This window comes from Mchenga conophoros, linkage group LG12 (genome assembly GCF_057382185.1).
Source record: "Mchenga conophoros isolate Kocher_MC1m ecotype Shallow Benthic linkage group LG12, M_conophoros_male_GT1.1, whole genome shotgun sequence".
Classification (NCBI taxonomy): Eukaryota; Metazoa; Chordata; class Actinopteri; order Cichliformes; family Cichlidae; genus Mchenga; species Mchenga conophoros.
Genome location: NC_140537.1, coordinates 13,907,069 through 13,931,105, shown reverse-complemented (window position 1 = coordinate 13,931,105; position 24,037 = coordinate 13,907,069).

Here is a 24,037-nt window from a genome sequence, read left to right as displayed (position 1 = left end):
TGTAGGAAGTTCCTGTCAGAAGGAGGGGGCACCGCGAGGGCGTCGAGGGGCGGAAGGCGGTGCCTTAGTGCCTTCCTCCTTCTGACATTGTAAAGGAACCCTATTTTTTTAAATGGTAAGATGTTTGTGTCTGTGTGTGTGTGTGTGTGTTTGTGTCTGTGTGTATGTATGTATGTGTTTTTTGTCCTCAGATTAGGTTTGAAGTGTCTGTGTGGTGCAGCTGGTCTGGTCTGTCTCTGTACAGTCGAGGCTGCACCCACCTATAAAAGGTGGAGGCTCACCAGGACATGCACACCTCACAAGTTCCCGGCTCTCTCGACTCTGTTGAAGACGGGTTTCTTGGAGAAGGGGAGGGCAGTGAGGCACAGTCCCTCGTCCCCCGACGCCCCTCGCGATGCCCCTCCGTCTTCGACTAACCCTCTGCATAGGAGCCGTGAGAGCCAGGAACTTGTGAGTTTTGTATGTCCACTCAGGCATCCTTCATACCTGGTCTGTAGGAAGTTCCTGTCAGAAGGAGGGGGCACCGCGAGGGCGTCGAGGGGCGGAAGGCGGTGCCTTAGTGCCTTCCTCCTTCTGACATTGTAAAGGAACCCTATTTTTTTTAATGGTAAGATGTTTGTGTCTCTCTGTGTGTGTGTGTGTGTGTGTGTGTGTGTGTGTGTGTGTGTGTGTGTGTCTTGTACTCAGATTAGGTTTGAAGTGTCTGTGTGGTGCAGCTGGTCTGGTCTGTCTCTGTACAGTCGAGGCTGCACCCACCTATAAAAGGTGGAGGCCCACCAGGACATGCACACCTCACAAGTTCCCGGCTCTCTCGACTCTGTTGAAGACGGGTTTCTTGGAGAAGGGGAGGGCAGTGAGGCACAGTCCCCCGTCCCCCGACGCCCCTCGCGATGCCCCTCCGTCTTCGACTAACCCTCTGCATAGGAGCCGTGAGAGCCAGGAACTTGTGAGTTTTGTATGTCCACTCAGGCATCCTTCATACCTGGTCTGTAGGAAGTTCCTGTCAGAAGGAGGGGGCACCGCGAGGGCGTCGAGGGGCGGAAGGCGGTGCCTTAGTGCCTTCCTCCTTCTGACATTGTAAAGGAACCCTATTTTTTTAATGGTAATATGAGTGTGTGTGTGTGTGTGTGTGTGTGTGTGTGTGTGTATGTTTTTTGTCCTCTGATGAGGTTTGAAGTGTCTGTGTGGTGCAGCTGGTCTGGTCTGTCTCTGTACAGTCGAGGCTGCACCCACCTATAAAAGGTGGAGGCTCACCAGGACATGCACACCTCACAAGTTCCCGGCTCTCTCGACTCTGTTGAAGACGGGTTTCTTGGAGAAGGGGAGGGCAGCCAGGAACTTGTGAGTTTTGTATGTCCACTCAGGCATCCTTCATACCTGGTCTGTAGGAAGTTCCTGTCAGAAGGAGGGGGCACCGCGAGGGCGTCGAGGGGCGGAAGGCGGTGCCTTAGTGCCTTCCTCCTTCTGACATTGTAAAGGAACCCTATTTTTTTTAATGGTAAGATGTTTGTGTCTCTGTGTGTGTGTGTGTGTGTGTGTGTGTGTGTGTGTGTGTGTGTTTTGTACTCAGATTAGGTTTGAAGTGTCTGTGTGGTGCAGCTGGTCTGGTCTGTCTCTGTACAGTCGAGGCTGCACCCACCTATAAAAGGTGGAGGCTCACCAGGACATGCACACCTCACAAGTTCCCGGCTCTCTCGACTCTGTTGAAGACGGGTTTCTTGGAGAAGGGGAGGGCAGTGAGGCACAGTCCCCCGTCCCCCGACGCCCCTCGCGATGCCCCTCCGTCTTCGACTAACCCTCTGCATAGGAGCCGTGAGAGCCAGGAACTTGTGAGTTTTGTATGTCCACTCAGGCATCCTTCATACCTGGTCTGTAGGAAGTTCCTGTCAGAAGGAGGGGGCACCGCGAGGGCGTCGAGGGGCGGAAGGCGGTGCCTTAGTGCCTTCCTCCTTCTGACATTGTAAAGGAACCCTATTTTTTTAATGGTAAGATGTTTGTGTCTCTGTGTGTGTGTGTGTGTGTGTGTGTGTGTGTGTGTGTGTGTATGTTTTTTGTCCTCTGATGAGGTTTGAAGTGTCTGTGTGGTGCAGCTGGTCTGGTCTGTCTCTGTACAGTCGAGGCTGCACCCACCTATAAAAGGTGGAGGCTCACCAGGACATGCACACCTCACAAGTTCCCGGCTCTCTCGACTCTGTTGAAGACGGGTTTCTTGGAGAAGGGGAAGGCAGTGAGGCACAGTCCCCCGTCCCCCGACGCCCCTCGCGATGCTCCTCCGTCTTCGACTAACCCTCTGCATAGGAGCCGTGAGAGCCAGGAACTTGTGAGTTTTGTATGTCCACTCAGGCATCCTTCATACCTGGTCTGTAGGAAGTTCCTGTCAGAAGGAGGGAGCACCGCGAGGGCGTCGAGGGGCGGAAGGCGGTGCCTTAGTGCCTTCCTCCTTCTGACATTGTAAAGGAACCCTATTTTTTTAATGGTAAGATGTGTGTGTGTGTGTGTGTGTGTGTGTGTGTGTGTGTGTGTGTGTGTGTGTGTGTGTGTGTGTGTGTGTGTGTTTTGTACTCAGATTAGGTTTGAAGTGTCTGTGTGGTGCAGCTGGTCTGGTCTGTCTCTGTACAGTCGAGGCTGCACCCACCTATAAAAGGTGGAGGCTCACCAGGACATGCACACCTCACAAGTTCCCGGCTCTCTCGACTCTGTTGAAGACGGGTTTCTTGGAGAAGGGGAGGGCAATGAGGCACAGTCCCCCGTCCCCCGACGCCCCTCGCGATGCCCCTCCGTCTTCGACTAACCCTCTGCATAGGAGCCGTGAGAGCCAGGAACTTGTGAGTTTTGTATGTCCACTCAGGCATCCTTCATACCTGGTCTGTAGGAAGTTCCTGTCAGAAGGAGGGGGCACCGCGAGGGCGTCGAGGGGCGGAAGGCGGTGCCTTAGTGCTTTCCTCCTTCTGACATTGTAAAGGAACCCAATTTTTTTAATGGTAAGATGTGTTTGTGTCTGTGTGTGTGTGTGTGTGTGTATGTGTGTGTGTGTGTGTTTTGTACTCAGATTAGGTTTGAAGTGTCTGTGTGGTGCAGCTGGTCTGGTCTGTCTCTGTACAGTCGAGGCTGCACCCACCTATAAAAGGTGGAGGCTCACCAGGACATGCACACCTCACAAGTTCCCGGCTCTCTCGACTCTGTTGAAGACGGGTTTCTTGGAGAAGGGGAGGGCAGTGAGGCACAGTCCCCCGTCCCCCGACGCCCCTCGCGATGCCCCTCCGTCTTCGACTAACCCTCTGCATAGGAGCCGTGAGAGCCAGGAACTTGTGAGTTTTGTATGTCCACTCAGGCATCCTTCATACCTGGTCTGTAGGAAGTTCCTGTCAGAAGGAGGGGGCACCGCGAGGGCGTCGAGGGGCGGAAGGCGGTGCCTTAGTGCCTTCCTCCTTCTGACATTGTAAAGGAACCCTATTTTTTTTAATGGTAAGATGTTTGTGTCTCTGTGTGTGTGTGTGTGTGTGTGTGTGTGTGTGTTTTGTACTCAGATTAGGTTTGAAGTGTCTGTGTGGTGCAGCTGGTCTGGTCTGTCTCTGTACAGTCGAGGCTGCACCCACCTATAAAAGGTGGAGGCTCACCAGGACATGCACACCTCACAAGTTCCCGGCTCTCTCGACTCTGTTGAAGACGGGTTTCTTGGAGAAGGGGAGGGCAGTGAGGCACAGTCCCCCGTCCCCCGACGCCCCTCGCGATGCCCCTCCGTCTTCGACTAACCCTCTGCATAGGAGCCGTGAGAGCCAGGAACTTGTGAGTTTTGTATGTCCACTCAGGCATCCTTCATACCTGGTCTGTAGGAAGTTCCTGTCAGAAGGAGGGGGCACCGCGAGGGCGTCGAGGGGCGGAAGGCGGTGCCTTAGTGCCTTCCTCCTTCTGACATTGTAAAGGAACCCAATTTTTTTAATGGTAAGATGTTTGTGTCTCTGTGTGTGTGTGTGTGTGTGTGTGTGTGTGTGTGTGTGTGTGTTTTGTACTCAGATTAGGTTTGAAGTGTCTGTGTGGTGCAGCTGGTCTGGTCTGTCTCTGTACAGTCGAGTTTGCACCCACCTATAAAAGGTGGAGGCTCACCAGGACATGCACACCTCACAAGTTCCCGGCTCTCTCGACTCTGTTGAAGACGGGTTTCTTGGAGAAGGGGAAGGCAGTGAGGCACAGTCCCCCGTCCCCCGACGCCCCTCGCGATGCCCCTCCGTCTTCGACTAACCCTCTGCATAGGAGCCGTGAGAGCCAGGAACTAGTGAGTTTTGTATGTCCACTCAGGCATCCTTCATACCTGGTCTGTAGGAAGTTCCTGTCAGAAGGAGGGGGCACCGCGAGGGCGTCGAGGGGCGGAAGGCGGTGCCTTAGTGCCTTCCTCCTTCTGACATTGTAAAGGAACCCTATTTTTTTAATGGTAAGATGTGTGTGTGTGTGTGTGTGTGTGTGTGTGTGTGTGTACTCAGATTAGGTTTGAAGTGTCTGTGTGGTGCAGCTGGTCTGGTCTGTCTCTGTACAGTCGAGGCTGCACCCACCTATAAAAGGTGGAGGCTCACCAGGACATGCACACCTCACAAGTTCCCGGCTCTCTTGACTCTGTTGAAGACGGGTTTCTTGGAGAAGGGGAGGGCAGCCAGGAACTTGTGAGTTTTGTATGTCCACTCAGGCATCCTTCATACCTGGTCTGTAGGAAGTTCCTGTCAGAAGGAGGGGGCACCGCGAGGGCGTCGAGGGGCGGAAGGCGGTGCCTTAGTGCTTTCCTCCTTCTGACATTGTAAAGGAACCCAATTTTTTTAATGGTAAGATGTTTGTGTCTCTGTGTGTGTGTGTGTGTGTGTGTGTGTGTGTGTGTGTGTGTTTTGTACTCAGATTAGGTTTGAAGTGTCTGTGTGGTGCAGCTGGTCTGGTCTGTCTCTGTACAGTCGAGGCTGCACCCACCTATAAAAGGTGGAGGCTCACCAGGACATGCACACCTCACAAGTTCCCGGCTCTCTCGACTCTGTTGAAGACGGGTTTCTTGGAGAAGGGGAGGGCAGTGAGGCACAGTCCCCCGTCCCCCGACGCCCCTCGCGATGCCCCTCCGTCTTCGACTAACCCTCTGCATAGGAGCCGTGAGAGCCAGGAACTTGTGAGTTTTGTATGTCCACTCAGGCATCCTTCATACCTGGTCTGTAGGAAGTTCCTGTCAGAAGGAGGGGGCACCGCGAGGGCGTCGAGGGGCGGAAGGCGGTGCCTTAGTGCCTTCCTCCTTCTGACATTGTAAAGGAACCCTATTTTTTTAATGGTAAGATGTGTGTGTGTGTGTGTGTGTGTGTGTGTGTGTGTGTTTTGTACTCAGATTAGGTTTGAAGTGTCTGTGTGGTGCAGCTGGTCTGGTCTGTCTCTGTACAGTCGAGGCTGCACCCACCTATAAAAGGTGGAGGCTCACCAGGACATGCACACCTCACAAGTTCCCGGCTCTCTCGACTCTGTTGAAGACGGGTTTCTTGGAGAAGGGGAGGGCAGTGAGGCACAGTCCCCCGTCCCCCGACGCCCCTCGCGATGCCCCTCCGTCTTCGACTAACCCTCTGCATAGGAGCCGTGAGAGCCAGGAACTTGTGAGTTTTGTATGTCCACTCAGGCATCCTTCATACCTGGTCTGTAGGAAGTTCCTGTCAGAAGGAGGGGGCACCGCGAGGGCGTCGAGGGGCGGAAGGCGGTGCCTTAGTGCCTTCCTCCTTCTGACATTGTAAAGGAACCCTATTTTTTTAATGGTAAGATGTTTGTGTCTCTGTGTGTGTGTGTGTGTGTGTGTGTGTGTGTTTTGTACTCAGATTAGGTTTGAAGTGTCTGTGTGGTGCAGCTGGTCTGGTCTGTCTCTGTACAGTCGAGGCTGCACCCACCTATAAAAGGTGGAGGCTCACCAGGACATGCACACCTCACAAGTTCCCGGCTCTCTCGACTCTGTTGAAGACGGGTTTCTTGGAGAAGGGGAGGGCAATGAGGCACAGTCCCCCGTCCCCCGACGCCCCTCGCGATGCCCCTCCGTCTTCGACTAACCCTCTGCATAGGAGCCGTGAGAGCCAGGAACTTGTGAGTTTTGTATGTCCACTCAGGCATCCTTCATACCTGGTCTGTAGGAAGTTCCTGTCAGAAGGAGGGGGCACCGCGAGGGCGTCGAGGGGCGGAAGGCGGTGCCTTAGTGCCTTCCTCCTTCTGACATTGTAAAGGAACCCTATTTTTTTAATGGTAAGATGTTTGTGTCTGTGTGTGTGTGTGTGTGTGTGTGTGTGTGTGTGTGTGTGTGTTTTGTACTCAGATTAGGTTTGAAGTGTCTGTGTGGTGCAGCTGGTCTGGTCTGTCTCTGTACAGTCGAGGCTGCACCCACCTATAAAAGGTGGAGGCTCACCAGGACATGCACACCTCACAAGTTCCCGGCTCTCTCGACTCTGTTGAAGACGGGTTTCTTGGAGAAGGGGAGGGCAGTGAGGCACAGTCCCCCGTCCCCCGACGCCCCTCGCGATGCCCCTCCGTCTTCGACTAACCCTCTGCATAGGAGCCGTGAGAGCCAGGAACTAGTGAGTTTTGTATGTCCACTCAGGCATCCTTCATACCTGGTCTGTAGGAAGTTCCTGTCAGAAGGAGGGGGCACCGCGAGGGCGTCGAGGGGCGGAAGGCGGTGCCTTAGTGCCTTCCTCCTTCTGACATTGTAAAGGAACCCTATTTTTTTAATGGTAAGATGTGTGTGTGTGTGTGTGTGTGTGTGTGTGTGTGTGTGTACTCAGATTAGGTTTGAAGTGTCTGTGTGGTGCAGCTGGTCTGGTCTGTCTCTGTACAGTCGAGGCTGCACCCACCTATAAAAGGTGGAGGCTCACCAGGACATGCACACCTCACAAGTTCCCGGCTCTCTTGACTCTGTTGAAGACGGGTTTCTTGGAGAAGGGGAGGGCAGCCAGGAACTTGTGAGTTTTGTATGTCCACTCAGGCATCCTTCATACCTGGTCTGTAGGAAGTTCCTGTCAGAAGGAGGGGGCACCGCGAGGGCGTCGAGGGGCGGAAGGCGGTGCCTTAGTGCTTTCCTCCTTCTGACATTGTAAAGGAACCCAATTTTTTTAATGGTAAGATGTTTGTGTCTCTGTGTGTGTGTGTGTGTGTGTGTGTGTGTGTGTGTGTGTGTGTGTGTGTGTGTGTGTGTGTGTTTTGTACTCAGATTAGGTTTGAAGTGTCTGTGTGGTGCAGCTGGTCTGGTCTGTTTCTGTACAGTCGAGGCTGCACCCACCTATAAAAGGTGGAGGCTCACCAGGACATGCATACCTCACAAGTTCCCGGCTCTCTCGACTCTGTTGAAGACGGGTTTCTTGGAGAAGGGGAGGGCAGTGAGGCACAGTCCCCCGTCCCCCGACGCCCCTCGCGATGCCCCTCCGTCTTCGACTAACCCTCTGCATAGGAGCCGTGAGAGCCAGGAACTTGTGAGTTTTGTATGTCCACTCAGGCATCCTTCATACCTGGTCTGTAGGAAGTTCCTGTCAGAAGGAGGGGGCACCGCGAGGGCGTCGAGGGGCGGAAGGCGGTGCCTTAGTGCCTTCCTCCTTCTGACATTGTAAAGGAACCCTATTTTTTTAATGGTAAGATGTGTGTGTGTGTGTGTGTGTGTGTGTGTGTGTGTGTGTGTGTGTGTTTTGTACTCAGATTAGGTTTGAAGTGTCTGTGTGGTGCAGCTGGTCTGGTCTGTCTCTGTACAGTCGAGGCTGCACCCACCTATAAAAGGTGGAGGCTCACCAGGACATGCACACCTCACAAGTTCCCGGCTCTCTCGACTCTGTTGAAGACGGGTTTCTTGGAGAAGGGGAGGGCAATGAGGCACAGTCCCCCGTCCCCCGACGCCCCTCGCGATGCCCCTCCGTCTTCGACTAACCCTCTGCATAGGAGCCGTGAGAGCCAGGAACTTGTGAGTTTTGTATGTCCACTCAGGCATCCTTCATACCTGGTCTGTAGGAAGTTCCTGTCAGAAGGAGGGGGCACCGCGAGGGCGTCGAGGGGCGGAAGGCGGTGCCTTAGTGCCTTCCTCCTTCTGACATTGTAAAGGAACCCTATTTTTTTAATGGTAAGATGTTTGTGTCTGTGTGTGTGTGTGTGTGTGTGTGTGTGTGTTTTGTACTCAGATTAGGTTTGAAGTGTCTGTGTGGTTCAGCTGGTCTGGTCTGTCTCTGTACAGTCGAGGCTGCACCCACCTATAAAAGGTGGAGGCTCACCAGGACATGCACACCTCACAAGTTCCCGGCTCTCTCGACTCTGTTGAAGACGGGTTTCTTGGAGAAGGGGAGGGCAGTGAGGCACAGTCCCCCGTCCCCCGACGCCCCTCGCGATGCCCCTCCGTCTTCGACTAACCCTCTGCATAGGAGCCGTGAGAGCCAGGAACTTGTGAGTTTTGTATGTCCACTCAGGCATCCTTCATACCTGGTCTGTAGGAAGTTCCTGTCAGAAGGAGGGGGCACCGCGAGGGCGTCGAGGGGCGGAAGGCGGTGCCTTAGTGCCTTCCTCCTTCTGACATTGTAAAGGAACCCTATTTTTTTAATGGTAATATGAGTGTGTGTGTGTGTGTGTGTGTGTGTATGTTTTTTGTCCTCTGATGAGGTTTGAAGTGTCTGTGTGGTGCAGCTGGTCTGGTCTGTCTCTGTACAGTCGAGGCTGCACCCACCTATAAAAGGTGGAGGCTCACCAGGACATGCACACCTCACAAGTTCCCGGCTCTCTCGACTCTGTTGAAGACGGGTTTCTTGGAGAAGGGGAGGGCAGCCAGGAACTTGTGAGTTTTGTATGTCCACTCAGGCATCCTTCATACCTGGTCTGTAGGAAGTTCCTGTCAGAAGGAGGGGGCACCGCGAGGGCGTCGAGGGGCGGAAGGCGGTGCCTTAGTGCCTTCCTCCTTCTGACATTGTAAAGGAACCCTATTTTTTTAATGGTAAGATGTTTGTGTCTCTCTGTGTGTGTGTGTGTGTGTGTGTGTGTGTGTGTGTGTGTGTGTGTGTGTGTGTGTGTGTGTGTGTGTGTTTTGTACTCAGATTAGGTTTGAAGTGTCTGTGTGGTGCAGCTGGTCTGGTCTGTCTCTGTACAGTCGAGGCTGCACCCACCTATAAAAGGTGGAGGCTCACCAGGACATGCACACCTCACAAGTTCCCGGCTCTCTCGACTCTGTTGAAGACGGGTTTCTTGGAGAAGGGGAGGGCAGTGAGGCACAGTCCCCCGTCCCCCGACGCCCCTCGCGATGCCCCTCCGTCTTCGACTAACCCTCTGCATAGGAGCCGTGAGAGCCAGGAACTTGTGAGTTTTGTATGTCCACTCAGGCATCCTTCATACCTGGTCTGTAGGAAGTTCCTGTCAGAAGGAGGGGGCACCGCGAGGGCGTCGAGGGGCGGAAGGCGGTGCCTTAGTTCCTTCCTCCTTCTGACATTGTAAAGGAACCCTATTTTTTTAATGGTAAGATGTTTGTGTCTCTGTGTGTGTGTGTGTGTGTGTGTGTGTGTGTGTGTGTGTGTGTGTGTGTGTGTGTGTGTGTGTTTTGTACTCAGATTAGGTTTGAAGTGTCTGTCTCTGTACAGTCGAGGCTGCACCCACCTATAAAAGGTGGAGGCTCACCAGGACATGCACACCTCACAAGTTCCCGGCTCTCTCGACTCTGTTGAAGACGGGTTTCTTGGAGAAGGGGAGGGCAGTGAGGCACAGTCCCCGGTCCCCCGACGCCCCTCGCGATGCCCCTCCGTCTTCGACTAACCCTCTGCATAGGAGCCGTGAGAGCCAGGAACTTGTGAGTTTTGTATGTCCACTCAGGCATCCTTCATACCTGGTCTGTAGGAAGTTCCTGTCAGAAGGAGGGGGCACCGCGAGGGCGTCGAGGGGCGGAAGGCGGTGCCTTAGTGCCTTCCTCCTTCTGACATTGTAAAGGAACCCTACTTTTTTTAATGGTAAGATGTTTGTGTCTCTGTGTGTGTGTGTGTGTGTGTGTGTGTGTGTGTGTGTGTGTGTGTGTGTGTATGTTTTTTGTCCTCTGATGAGGTTTGAAGTGTCTGTGTGGTGCAGCTGGTCTGGTCTGTCTCTGTACAGTCGAGGCTGCACCCACCTATAAAAGGTGGAGGCTCACCAGGACATGCACACCTCACAAGTTCCCGGCTCTCTCGACTCTGTTGAAGACGGGTTTCTTGGAGAAGGGGAGGGCAGCCAGGAACTTGTGAGTTTTGTATGTCCACTCAGGCATCCTTCATACCTGGTCTGTAGGAAGTTCCTGTCAGAAGGAGGGGGCACCGCGAGGGCGTCGAGGGGCGGAAGGCGGTGCCTTAGTGCCTTCCTCCTTCTGACATTGTAAAGGAAACCTATTTTTTTTTAATGGTGAGATGTATGTTTGTGTCTGTGTCTGTCTGTCTGTGTGTGTGTGTGTGTGTGTGTGTGTGTGTGTGTGTTTTGTACTCAGATTAGGTTTGAAGTGTCTGTGTGGTGCAGCTGGTCTGGTCTGTCTCTGTACAGTCGAGGCTGCACCCACCTATAAAAGGTGGAGGCTCACCAGGACATGCACACCTCACAAGTTCCCGGCTCTCTCGACTCTGTTGAAGACGGGTTTCTTGGAGAAGGGGAGGGCAGTGAGGCACAGTCCCCCGTCCCCCGACGCCCCTCGCGATGCCCCTCCGTCTTCGACTAACCCTCTGCATAGGAGCCGTGAGAGCCAGGAACTTGTGAGTTTTGTATGTCCACTCAGGCATCCTTCATACCTGGTCTGTAGGAAGTTCCTGTCAGAAGGAGGGGGCACCGCGAGGGCGTCGAGGGGCGGAAGGCGGTGCCTTAGTGCTTTCCTCCTTCTGACATTGTAAAGGAACCCTACTTTTTTAAATGGTAAGATGTTTGTGTCTGTGTGTGTGTGTGTGTGTGTGTGTTTGTGTCTTTGTGTATGTATGTATGTGTTTTTTGTCCTCAGATTAGGTTTGAAGTGTCTGTGTGGTGCAGCTGGTCTGGTCTGTCTCTGTACAGTCGAGGCTGCACCCACCTATAAAAGGTGGAGGCTCACCAGGACATGCACACCTCACAAGTTCCCGGCTCTCTCGACTCTGTTGAAGACGGGTTTCTTGGAGAAGGGGAGGGCAGCCAGGAACTTGTGAGTTTTGTATGTCCACTCAGGCATCCTTCATACCTGGTCTGTAGGAAGTTCCTGTCAGAAGGAGGGGGCACCGCGAGGGCGTCGAGGGGCGGAAGGCGGTGCCTTAGTGCCTTCCTCCTTCTGACATTGTAAAGGAACCCTATTTTTTTAATGGTAAGATGTGTGTGTGTGTGTCTCTGTGTGTGTGTGTGTGTGTGTGTGTGTGTGTGTGTGTGTGTGTGTGTGTGTGTGTGTGTGTGTGTTTTGTACTCAGATTAGGTTTGAAGTGTCTGTGTGGTGCAGCTGGTCTGGTCTGTCTCTGTACAGTCGAGGCTGCACCCACCTATAAAAGGTGGAGGCTCACCAGGACATGCACACCTCACAAGTTCCCGGCTCTCTCGACTCTGTTGAAGACGGGTTTCTTGGAGAAGGGGAGGGCAGTGAGGCACAGTCCCCCGTCCCCCGACGCCCCTCGCGATGCCCCTCCGTCTTCGACTAACCCTCTGCATAGGAGCCGTGAGAGCCAGGAACTTGTGAGTTTTGTATGTCCACTCAGGCATCCTTCATACCTGGTCTGTAGGAAGTTCCTGTCAGAAGGAGGGGGCACCGCGAGGGCGTCGAGGGGCGGAAGGCGGTGCCTTAGTGCCTTCCTCCTTCTGACATTGTAAAGGAACCCTATTTTTTTAATGGTAAGATGTTTGTGTCTCTGTGTGTGTGTGTGTGTGTGTGTGTGTGTGTGTGTGTGTGTGTGTGTGTATGTGTGTGTGTGTTTTGTACTCAGATTAGGTTTGAAGTGTCTGTGTGGTGCAGCTGGTCTGGTCTGTCTCTGTACAGTCGAGGCTGCACCCACCTATAAAAGGTGGAGGCTCACCAGGACATTCACACCTCACAAGTTCCCGGCTCTCTCGACTCTGTTGAAGACGGGTTTCTTGGAGAAGGGGAGGGCAGTGAGGCACAGTCCCCCGTCCCCCGACGCCCCTCGCGATGCCCCTCCGTCTTCGACTAACCCTCTGCATAGGAGCCGTGAGAGCCAGGAACTTGTGAGTTTTGTATGTCCACTCAGGCATCCTTCATACCTGGTCTGTAGGAAGTTCCTGTCAGAAGGAGGGGGCACCGCGAGGGCGTCGAGGGGCGGAAGGCGGTGCCTTAGTGCCTTCCTCCTTCTGACATTGTAAAGGAACCCTATTTTTTTAATGGTAATATGAGTGTGTGTGTGTGTGTGTGTGTGTGTATGTTTTTTGTCCTCTGATGAGGTTTGAAGTGTCTGTGTGGTGCAGCTGGTCTGGTCTGTCTCTGTACAGTCGAGGCTGCACCCACCTATAAAAGGTGGAGGCTCACCAGGACATGCACACCTCACAAGTTCCCGGCTCTCTCGACTCTGTTGAAGACGGGTTTCTTGGAGAAGGGGAGGGCAGCCAGGAACTTGTGAGTTTTGTATGTCCACTCAGGCATCCTTCATACCTGGTCTGTAGGAAGTTCCTGTCAGAAGGAGGGGGCACCGCGAGGGCGTCGAGGGGCGGAAGGCGGTGCCTTAGTGCCTTCCTCCTTCTGACATTGTAAAGGAACCCTATTTTTTTAATGGTAAGATGTTTGTGTCTCTCTGTGTGTGTGTGTGTGTGTGTGTGTGTGTGTGTGTGTGTGTGTGTGTGTGTTTTGTACTCAGATTAGGTTTGAAGTGTCTGTGTGGTGCAGCTGGTCTGGTCTGTCTCTGTACAGTCGAGGCTGCACCCACCTATAAAAGGTGGAGGCTCACCAGGACATGCACACCTCACAAGTTCCCGGCTCTCTCGACTCTGTTGAAGACGGGTTTCTTGGAGAAGGGGAGGGCAGTGAGGCACAGTCCCCCGTCCCCCGACGCCCCTCGCGATGCCCCTCCGTCTTCGACTAACCCTCTGCATAGGAGCCGTGAGAGCCAGGAACTTGTGAGTTTTGTATGTCCACTCAGGCATCCTTCATACCTGGTCTGTAGGAAGTTCCTGTCAGAAGGAGGGGGCACCGCGAGGGCGTCGAGGGGCGGAAGGCGGTGCCTTAGTTCCTTCCTCCTTCTGACATTGTAAAGGAACCCTATTTTTTTAATGGTAAGATGTTTGTGTCTCTGTGTGTGTGTGTGTGTGTGTGTGTGTGTGTGTGTGTGTGTGTGTGTGTGTGTGTGTGTTTTGTACTCAGATTAGGTTTGAAGTGTCTGTGTGGTGCAGCTGGTCTGGTCTGTCTCTGTACAGTCGAGGCTGCACCCACCTATAAAAGGTGGAGGCTCACCAGGACATGCACACCTCACAAGTTCCCGGCTCTCTCGACTCTGTTGAAGACGGGTTTCTTGGAGAAGGGGAGGGCAGTGAGGCACAGTCCCCGGTCCCCCGACGCCCCTCGCGATGCCCCTCCGTCTTCGACTAACCCTCTGCATAGGAGCCGTGAGAGCCAGGAACTTGTGAGTTTTGTATGTCCACTCAGGCATCCTTCATACCTGGTCTGTAGGAAGTTCCTGTCAGAAGGAGGGGGCACCGCGAGGGCGTCGAGGGGCGGAAGGCGGTGCCTTAGTGCCTTCCTCCTTCTGACATTGTAAAGGAACCCTATTTTTTTAATGGTAAGATGTTTGTGTCTCTGTGTGTGTGTGTGTGTGTGTGTGTGTGTGTGTGTGTGTGTGTGTGTGTGTGTATGTTTTTTGTCCTCTGATGAGGTTTGAAGTGTCTGTGTGGTGCAGCTGGTCTGGTCTGTCTCTGTACAGTCGAGGCTGCACCCACCTATAAAAGGTGGAGGCTCACCAGGACATGCACACCTCACAAGTTCCCGGCTCTCTCGACTCTGTTGAAGACGGGTTTCTTGGAGAAGGGGAGGGCAGCCAGGAACTTGTGAGTTTTGTATGTCCACTCAGGCATCCTTCATACCTGGTCTGTAGGAAGTTCCTGTCAGAAGGAGGGGGCACCGCGAGGGCGTCGAGGGGCGGAAGGCGGTGCCTTAGTGCCTTCCTCCTTCTGACATTGTAAAGGAAACCTATTTTTTTTTAATGGTGAGATGTATGTTTGTGTCTGTGTCTGTCTGTCTGTGTGTGTGTGTGTGTGTGTGTGTGTGTGTGTGTTTTGTACTCAGATTAGGTTTGAAGTGTCTGTGTGGTGCAGCTGGTCTGGTCTGTCTCTGTACAGTCGAGGCTGCACCCACCTATAAAAGGTGGAGGCTCACCAGGACATGCACACCTCACAAGTTCCCGGCTCTCTCGACTCTGTTGAAGACGGGTTTCTTGGAGAAGGGGAGGGCAGTGAGGCACAGTCCCCCGTCCCCCGACGCCCCTCGCGATGCCCCTCCGTCTTCGACTAACCCTCTGCATAGGAGCCGTGAGAGCCAGGAACTTGTGAGTTTTGTATGTCCACTCAGGCATCCTTCATACCTGGTCTGTAGGAAGTTCCTGTCAGAAGGAGGGGGCACCGCGAGGGCGTCGAGGGGCGGAAGGCGGTGCCTTAGTGCCTTCCTCCTTCTGACATTGTAAAGGAACCCTATTTTTTTAATGGTAATATGAGTGTGTGTGTGTGTGTGTGTGTGTGTGTATGTTTTTTGTCCTCTGATGAGGTTTGAAGTGTCTGTGTGGTGCAGCTGGTCTGGTCTGTCTCTGTACAGTCGAGGCTGCACCCACCTATAAAAGGTGGAGGCTCACCAGGACATGCACACCTCACAAGTTCCCGGCTCTCTCGACTCTGTTGAAGACGGGTTTCTTGGAGAAGGGGAGGGCAGCCAGGAACTTGTGAGTTTTGTATGTCCACTCAGGCATCCTTCATACCTGGTCTGTAGGAAGTTCCTGTCAGAAGGAGGGGGCACCGCGAGGGCGTCGAGGGGCGGAAGGCGGTGCCTTAGTGCCTTCCTCCTTCTGACATTGTAAAGGAACCCTATTTTTTTAATGGTAAGATGTTTGTGTCTCTGTGTGTGTGTGTGTGTGTGTGTGTGTGTGTGTGTGTGTTTTGTACTCAGATTAGGTTTGAAGTGTCTGTGTGGTGCAGCTGGTCTGGTCTGTCTCTGTACAGTCGAGGCTGCACCCACCTATAAAAGGTGGAGGCTCACCAGGACATGCACACCTCACAAGTTCCCGGCTCTCTCGACTCTGTTGAAGACGGGTTTCTTGGAGAAGGGGAGGGCAGCCAGGAACTTGTGAGTTTTGTATGTCCACTCAGGCATCCTTCATACCTGGTCTGTAGGAAGTTCCTGTCAGAAGGAGGGGGCACCGCGAGGGCGTCGAGGGGCGGAAGGCGGTGCCTTAGTGCCTTCCTCCTTCTGACATTGTAAAGGAACCCTATTTTTTTAATGGTAAGATGTGTGTGTGTGTGTCTCTGTGTGTGTGTGTGTGTGTGTGTGTGTGTGTGTGTGTGTGTGTGTGTGTGTGTGTGTGTGTGTGTTTTGTACTCAGATTAGGTTTGAAGTGTCTGTGTGGTGCAGCTGGTCTGGTCTGTCTCTGTACAGTCGAGGCTGCACCCACCTATAAAAGGTGGAGGCTCACCAGGACATGCACACCTCACAAGTTCCCGGCTCTCTCGACTCTGTTGAAGACGGGTTTCTTGGAGAAGGGGAGGGCAGTGAGGCACAGTCCCCCGTCCCCCGACGCCCCTCGCGATGCCCCTCCGTCTTCGACTAACCCTCTGCATAGGAGCCGTGAGAGCCAGGAACTTGTGAGTTTTGTATGTCCACTCAGGCATCCTTCATACCTGGTCTGTAGGAAGTTCCTGTCAGAAGGAGGGGGCACCGCGAGGGCGTCGAGGGGCGGAAGGCGGTGCCTTAGTGCCTTCCTCCTTCTGACATTGTAAAGGAACCCTATTTTTTTAATGGTAAGATGTTTGTGTCTCTGTGTGTGTGTGTGTGTGTGTGTGTGTGTGTGTGTGTGTGTGTATGTGTGTGTGTGTTTTGTACTCAGATTAGGTTTGAAGTGTCTGTGTGGTGCAGCTGGTCTGGTCTGTCTCTGTACAGTCGAGGCTGCACCCACCTATAAAAGGTGGAGGCTCACCAGGACATTCACACCTCACAAGTTCCCGGCTCTCTCGACTCTGTTGAAGACGGGTTTCTTGGAGAAGGGGAGGGCAGTGAGGCACAGTCCCCCGTCCCCCGACGCCCCTCGCGATGCCCCTCCGTCTTCGACTAACCCTCTGCATAGGAGCCGTGAGAGCCAGGAACTTGTGAGTTTTGTATGTCCACTCAGGCATCCTTCATACCTGGTCTGTAGGAAGTTCCTGTCAGAAGGAGGGGGCACCGCGAGGGCGTCGAGGGGCGGAAGGCGGTGCCTTAGTGCCTTCCTCCTTCTGACATTGTAAAGGAACCCTATTTTTTTAATGGTAATATGAGTGTGTGTGTGTGTGTGTGTGTGTGTATGTTTTTTGTCCTCTGATGAGGTTTGAAGTGTCTGTGTGGTGCAGCTGGTCTGGTCTGTCTCTGTACAGTCGAGGCTGCACCCACCTATAAAAGGTGGAGGCTCACCAGGACATGCACACCTCACAAGTTCCCGGCTCTCTCGACTCTGTTGAAGACGGGTTTCTTGGAGAAGGGGAGGGCAGCCAGGAACTTGTGAGTTTTGTATGTCCACTCAGGCATCCTTCATACCTGGTCTGTAGGAAGTTCCTGTCAGAAGGAGGGGGCACCGCGAGGGCGTCGAGGGGCGGAAGGCGGTGCCTTAGTGCCTTCCTCCTTCTGACATTGTAAAGGAACCCTATTTTTTTAATGGTAAGATGTTTGTGTCTCTCTGTGTGTGTGTGTGTGTGTGTGTGTGTGTGTGTGTGTGTGTGTGTGTGTGTTTTGTACTCAGATTAGGTTTGAAGTGTCTGTGTGGTGCAGCTGGTCTGGTCTGTCTCTGTACAGTCGAGGCTGCACCCACCTATAAAAGGTGGAGGCTCACCAGGACATGCACACCTCACAAGTTCCCGGCTCTCTCGACTCTGTTGAAGACGGGTTTCTTGGAGAAGGGGAGGGCAGTGAGGCACAGTCCCCCGTCCCCCGACGCCCCTCGCGATGCCCCTCCGTCTTCGACTAACCCTCTGCATAGGAGCCGTGAGAGCCAGGAACTTGTGAGTTTTGTATGTCCACTCAGGCATCCTTCATACCTGGTCTGTAGGAAGTTCCTGTCAGAAGGAGGGGGCACCGCGAGGGCGTCGAGGGGCGGAAGGCGGTGCCTTAGTTCCTTCCTCCTTCTGACATTGTAAAGGAACCCTATTTTTTTAATGGTAAGATGTTTGTGTCTCTGTGTGTGTGTGTGTGTGTGTGTGTGTGTGTGTGTGTGTGTGTGTGTTTTGTACTCAGATTAGGTTTGAAGTGTCTGTGTGGTGCAGCTGGTCTGGTCTGTCTCTGTACAGTCGAGGCTGCACCCACCTATAAAAGGTGGAGGCTCACCAGGACATGCACACCTCACAAGTTCCCGGCTCTCTCGACTCTGTTGAAGACGGGTTTCTTGGAGAAGGGGAGGGCAGTGAGGCACAGTCCCCGGTCCCCCGACGCCCCTCGCGATGCCCCTCCGTCTTCGACTAACCCTCTGCATAGGAGCCGTGAGAGCCAGGAACTTGTGAGTTTTGTATGTCCACTCAGGCATCCTTCATACCTGGTCTGTAGGAAGTTCCTGTCAGAAGGAGGGGGCACCGCGAGGGCGTCGAGGGGCGGAAGGCGGTGCCTTAGTGCCTTCCTCCTTCTGACATTGTAAAGGAACCCTATTTTTTTAATGGTAAGATGTTTGTGTCTCTGTGTGTGTGTGTGTGTGTGTGTGTGTGTGTGTGTGTGTGTGTGTGTGTGTATGTTTTTTGTCCTCTGATGAGGTTTGAAGTGTCTGTGTGGTGCAGCTGGTCTGGTCTGTCTCTGTACAGTCGAGGCTGCACCCACCTATAAAAGGTGGAGGCTCACCAGGACATGCACACCTCACAAGTTCCCGGCTCTCTCGACTCTGTTGAAGACGGGTTTCTTGGAGAAGGGGAGGGCAGCCAGGAACTTGTGAGTTTTGTATGTCCACTCAGGCATCCTTCATACCTGGTCTGTAGGAAGTTCCTGTCAGAAGGAGGGGGCACCGCGAGGGCGTCGAGGGGCGGAAGGCGGTGCCTTAGTGCCTTCCTCCTTCTGACATTGTAAAGGAAACCTATTTTTTTTTAATGGTGAGATGTATGTTTGTGTCTGTGTCTGTCTGTCTGTGTGTGTGTGTGTGTGTGTGTGTGTGTGTGTGTGTTTTGTACTCAGATTAGGTTTGAAGTGTCTGTGTGGTGCAGCTGGTCTGGTCTGTCTCTGTACAGTCGAGGCTGCACCCACCTATAAAAGGTGGAGGCTCACCAGGACATGCACACCTCACAAGTTCCCGGCTCTCTCGACTCTGTTGAAGACGGGTTTCTTGGAGAAGGGGAGGGCAGTGAGGCACAGTCCCCCGTCCCCCGACGCCCCTCGCGATGCCCCTCCGTCTTCGACTAACCCTCTGCATAGGAGCCGTGAGAGCCAGGAACTTGTGAGTTTTGTATGTCCACTCAGGCATCCTTCATACCTGGTCTGTAGGAAGTTCCTGTCAGAAGGAGGGGGCACCGCGAGGGCGTCGAGGGGCGGAAGGCGGTGCCTTAGTGCCTTCCTCCTTCTGACATTGTAAAGGAACCCTATTTTTTTAATGGTAATATGAGTGTGTGTGTGTGTGTGTGTGTGTGTGTGTATGTTTTTTGTCCTCTGATGAGGTTTGAAGTGTCTGTGTGGTGCAGCTGGTCTGGTCTGTCTCTGTACAGTCGAGGCTGCACCCACCTATAAAAGGTGGAGGCTCACCAGGACATGCACACCTCACAAGTTCCCGGCTCTCTCGACTCTGTTGAAGACGGGTTTCTTGGAGAAGGGGAGGGCAGCCAGGAACTTGTGAGTTTTGTATGTCCACTCAGGCATCCTTCATACCTGGTCTGTAGGAAGTTCCTGTCAGAAGGAGGGGGCACCGCGAGGGCGTCGAGGGGCGGAAGGCGGTGCCTTAGTGCCTTCCTCCTTCTGACATTGTAAAGGAACCCTATTTTTTTAATGGTAAGATGTTTGTGTCTCTGTGTGTGTGTGTGTGTGTGTGTGTGTGTGTGTGTGTGTGTGTTTTGTACTCAGATTAGGTTTGAAGTGTCTGTGTGGTGCAGCTGGTCTGGTCTGTCTCTGTACAGTCGAGGCTGCACCCACCTATAAAAGGTGGAGGCTCACCAGGACATGCACACCTCACAAGTTCCCGGCTCTCTCGACTCTGTTGAAGACGGGTTTCTTGGAGAAGGGGAGGGCAGTGAGGCACAGTCCCCCGTCCCCCGACGCCCCTCGCGATGCCCCTCCGTCTTCGACTAACCCTCTGCATAGGAGCCGTGAGAGCCAGGAACTTGTGAGTTTTGTATGTCCACTCAGGCATCCTTCATACCTGGTCTGTAGGAAGTTCCTGTCAGAAGGAGGGGGCACCGCGAGGGCGTCGAGGGGCGGAAGGCGGTGCCTTAGTGCCTTCCTCCTTCTGACATTGTAAAGGAACCCTATTTTTTTAATGGTAAGATGTTTGTGTCTCTGTGTGTGTGTGTGTGTGTGTGTGTGTGTGTGTTTTGTACTCAGATTAGGTTTGAAGTGTCTGTGTGGTGCAGCTGGTCTGGTCTGTCTCTGTACAGTCGAGGCTGCACCCACCTATAAAAGGTGGAGGCTCACCAGGACATGCACACCTCACAAGTTCCCGGCTCTCTCGACTCTGTTGAAGACGGGTTTCTTGGAGAAGGGGAGGGCAATGAGGCACAGTCCCCCGTCCCCCGACGCCCCTCGCGATGCCCCTCCGTCTTCGACTAACCCTCTGCATAGGAGCCGTGAGAGCCAGGAACTTGTGAGTTTTGTATGTCCACTCAGGCATCCTTCATACCTGGTCTGTAGGAAGTTCCTGTCAGAAGGAGGGGGCACCGCGAGGGCGTCGAGGGGCGGAAGGCGGTGCCTTAGTGCCTTCCTCCTTCTGACATTGTAAAGGAACCCTATTTTTTTAATGGTAAGATGTTTGTGTCTGTGTGTGTGTGTGTGTGTGTGTGTGTGTGTGTTTTGTACTCAGATTAGGTTTGAAGTGTCTGTGTGGTGCAGCTGGTCTGGTCTGTCTCTGTACAGTCGAGGCTGCACCCACCTATAAAAGGTGGAGGCTCACCAGGACATGCACACCTCACAAGTTCCCGGCTCTCTCGACTCTGTTGAAGACGGGTTTCTTGGAGAAGGGGAGGGCAGTGAGGCACAGTCCCCCGTCCCCCGACGCCCCTCGCGATGCCCCTCCGTCTTCGACTAACCCTCTGCATAGGAGCCGTGAGAGCCAGGAACTTGTGAGTTTTGTATGTCCACTCAGGCATCCTTCATACCTGGTCTGTAGGAAGTTCCTGTCAGAAGGAGGGGGCACCGCGAGGGCGTCGAGGGGCGGAAGGCGGTGCCTTAGTGCCTTCCTCCTTCTGACATTGTAAAGGAACCCTATTTTTTTTAATGGTAAGATGTTTGTGTCTCTGTGTGTGTGTGTGTGTGTGTGTGCGTGTGTGTGTGTGTGTATGTTTTTTGTCCTCTTATGAGGTTTGAAGTGTCTGTGTGGTGCAGCTGGTCTGGTCTGTCTCTGTACAGTCGAGGCTGCACCCACCTATAAAAGGTGGAGGCTCACCAGGACATGCACACCTCACAAGTTCCCGGCTCTCTCGACTCTGTTGAAGACGGGTTTCTTGGAGAAGGGGAAGGCAGTGAGGCACAGTCCCCCGTCCCCCGACGCCCCTCGCGATGCCCCTCCGTCTTCGACTAACTCTCTGCATAGGAGCCGTGAGAGCCAGGAACTTGTGAGTTTTGTATGTCCACTCAGGCATCCTTCATACCTGGTCTGTAGGAAGTTCCTGTCAGAAGGAGGGGGCACCGCGAGGGCGTCGAGGGGCGGAAGGCGGTGCCTTAGTGCCTTCCTCCTTCTGACATTGTAAAGGAACCCTATTTTTTTAATGGTAAGATGTTTGTGTCTCTGTGTGTGTGTGTGTGTGTGTTTGTGTCTGTGTGTATGTATGTATGTGTTTTTTGTCCTCAGATTAGGTTTGAAGTGTCTGTGTGGTGCAGATGGTCTGGTCTGTCTCTGTACAGTCGAGGCTGCACCCACCTATAAAAGGTGGAGGCTCACCAGGACATGCACACCTCACAAGTTCCCGGCTCTCTCGACTCTGTTGAAGACGGGTTTCTTGGAGAAGGGGAGGGCAGCCAGGAACTTGTGAGTTTTGTATGTCCACTCAGGCATCCTTCATACCTGGTCTGTAGGAAGTTCCTGTCAGAAGGAGGGGGCACCGCGAGGGCGTCGAGGGGCGGAAGGCGGTGCCTTAGTGCCTTCCTCCTTCTGACATTGTAAAGGAAACCTATTTTTTTTTAATGGTGAGATGTATGTTTGTGTCTGTCTGTCTGTCTGTGTGTGTGTGTGTGTGTGTGTGTGTGTGTGTGTGTGTGTGTGTGTGTGTTTTGTACTCAGATTAGGTTTGAAGTGTCTGTGTGGTGCAGCTGGTCTGGTCTGTCTCTGTACAGTCGAGGCTGCACCCACCTATAAAAGGTGGAGGCTCACCAGGACATGCACACCTCACAAGTTCCCGGCTCTCTCGACTCTGTTGAAGACGGGTTTCTTGGAGAAGGGGAGGGCAGTGAGGCACAGTCCCCCGTCCCCCGACGCCCCTCGCGATGCCCCTCCGTCTTCGACTAACCCTCTGCATAGGAGCCGTGAGAGCCAGGAACTTGTGAGTTTTGTATGTCCACTCAGGCATCCTTCATACCTGGTCTGTAGGAAGTTCCTGTCAGAAGGAGGGGGCACCGCGAGGGCGTCGAGGGGCGGAAGGCGGTGCCTTAGTGCCTTCCTCCTTCTGACATTGTAAAGGAACCCTATTTTTTTTAATGGTAAGATGTTTGTGTCTCTGTGTGTGTGTGTGTGTGTGTGTGTGTGTGTGTTTTGTACTCAGATTAGGTTTGAAGTGTCTGTGTGGTGCAGCTGGTCTGGTCTGTCTCTGTACAGTCGAGGCTGCACCCACCTATAAAAGGTGGAGGCTCACCAGGACATGCACACCTCACAAGTTCCCGGCTCTCTCGACTCTGTTGAAGACGGGTTTCTTGGAGAAGGGGAGGGCAGTGAGGCACAGTCCCCCGACGCCCCTCGCGATGCCCCTCCGTCTTCGACTAACCCTCTGCATAGGAGCCGTGAGAGCCAGGAACTTGTGAGTTTTGTATGTCCACTCAGGCATCCTTCATACCTGGTCTGTAGGAAGTTCCTGTCAGAAGGAGGGGGCACCGCGAGGGCGTCGAGGGGCGGAAGGCGGTGCCTTAGTGCCTTCCTCCTTCTGACATTGTAAAGGAACCCAATTTTTTTAATGGTAAGATGTTTGTGTCTCTGTGTGTGTGTGTGTGTGTGTGTGTGTGTGTGTGTGTGTGTGTGTGTGTGTGTGTTTTGTACTCAGATTAGGTTTGAAGTGTCTGTGTGGTGCAGCTGGTCTGGTCTGTCTCTGTACAGTCGAGTTTGCACCCACCTATAAAAGGTGGAGGCTCACCAGGACATGCACACCTCACAAGTTCCCGGCTCTCTCGACTCTGTTGAAGACGGGTTTCTTGGAGAAGGGGAAGGCAGTGAGGCACAGTCCCCCGTCCCCCGACGCCCCTCGCGATGCCCCTCCGTCTTCGACTAACCCTCTGCATAGGAGCCGTGAGAGCCAGGAACTAGTGAGTTTTGTATGTCCACTCAGGCATCCTTCATACCTGGTCTGTAGGAAGTTCCTGTCAGAAGGAGGGGGCACCGCGAGGGCGTCGAGGGGCGGAAGGCGGTGCCTTAGTGCCTTCCTCCTTCTGACATTGTAAAGGAACCCTATTTTTTTAATGGTAAGATGTGTGTGTGTGTGTGTGTGTGTGTGTGTGTGTGTGTGTGTACTCAGATTAGGTTTGAAGTGTCTGTGTGGTGCAGCTGGTCTGGTCTGTCTCTGTACAGTCGAGGCTGCACCCACCTATAAAAGGTGGAGGCTCACCAGGACATGCACACCTCACAAGTTCCCGGCTCTCTTGACTCTGTTGAAGACGGGTTTCTTGGAGAAGGGGAGGGCAGCCAGGAACTTGTGAGTTTTGTATGTCCACTCAGGCATCCTTCATACCTGGTCTGTAGGAAGTTCCTGTCAGAAGGAGGGGGCACCGCGAGGGCGTCGAGGGGCGGAAGGCGGTGCCTTAGTGCTTTCCTCCTTCTGACATTGTAAAGGAACCCAATTTTTTTAATGGTAAGATGTTTGTGTCTCTGTGTGTGTGTGTGTGTGTGTGTGTGTGTGTGTGTGTTTTGTACTCAGATTAGGTTTGAAGTGTCTGTGTGGTGCAGCTGGTCTGGTCTGTCTCTGTACAGTCGAGGCTGCACCCACCTATAAAAGGTGGAGGCTCACCAGGACATGCACACCTCACAAGTTCCCGGCTCTCTCGACTCTGTTGAAGACGGGTTTCTTGGAGAAGGGGAGGGCAGTGAGGCACAGTCCCCCGTCCCCCGACGCCCCTCGCGATGCCCCTCCGTCTTCGACTAACCCTCTGCATAGGAGCCGTGAGAGCCAGGAACTTGTGAGTTTTGTATGTCCACTCAGGCATCCTTCATACCTGGTCTGTAGGAAGTTCCTGTCAGAAGGAGGGGGCACCGCGAGGGCGTCGAGGGGCGGAAGGCGGTGCCTTAGTGCCTTCCTCCTTCTGACATTGTAAAGGAACCCTATTTTTTTAATGGTAAGATGTGTGTGTGTGTGTGTGTGTGTGTGTGTGTGTTTTGTACTCAGATTAGGTTTGAAGTGTCTGTGTGGTGCAGCTGGTCTGGTCTGTCTCTGTACAGTCGAGGCTGCACCCACCTATAAAAGGTGGAGGCTCACCAGGACATGCACACCTCACAAGTTCCCGGCTCTCTCGACTCTGTTGAAGACGGGTTTCTTGGAGAAGGGGAGGGCAGTGAGGCACAGTCCCCCGTCCCCCGACGCCCCT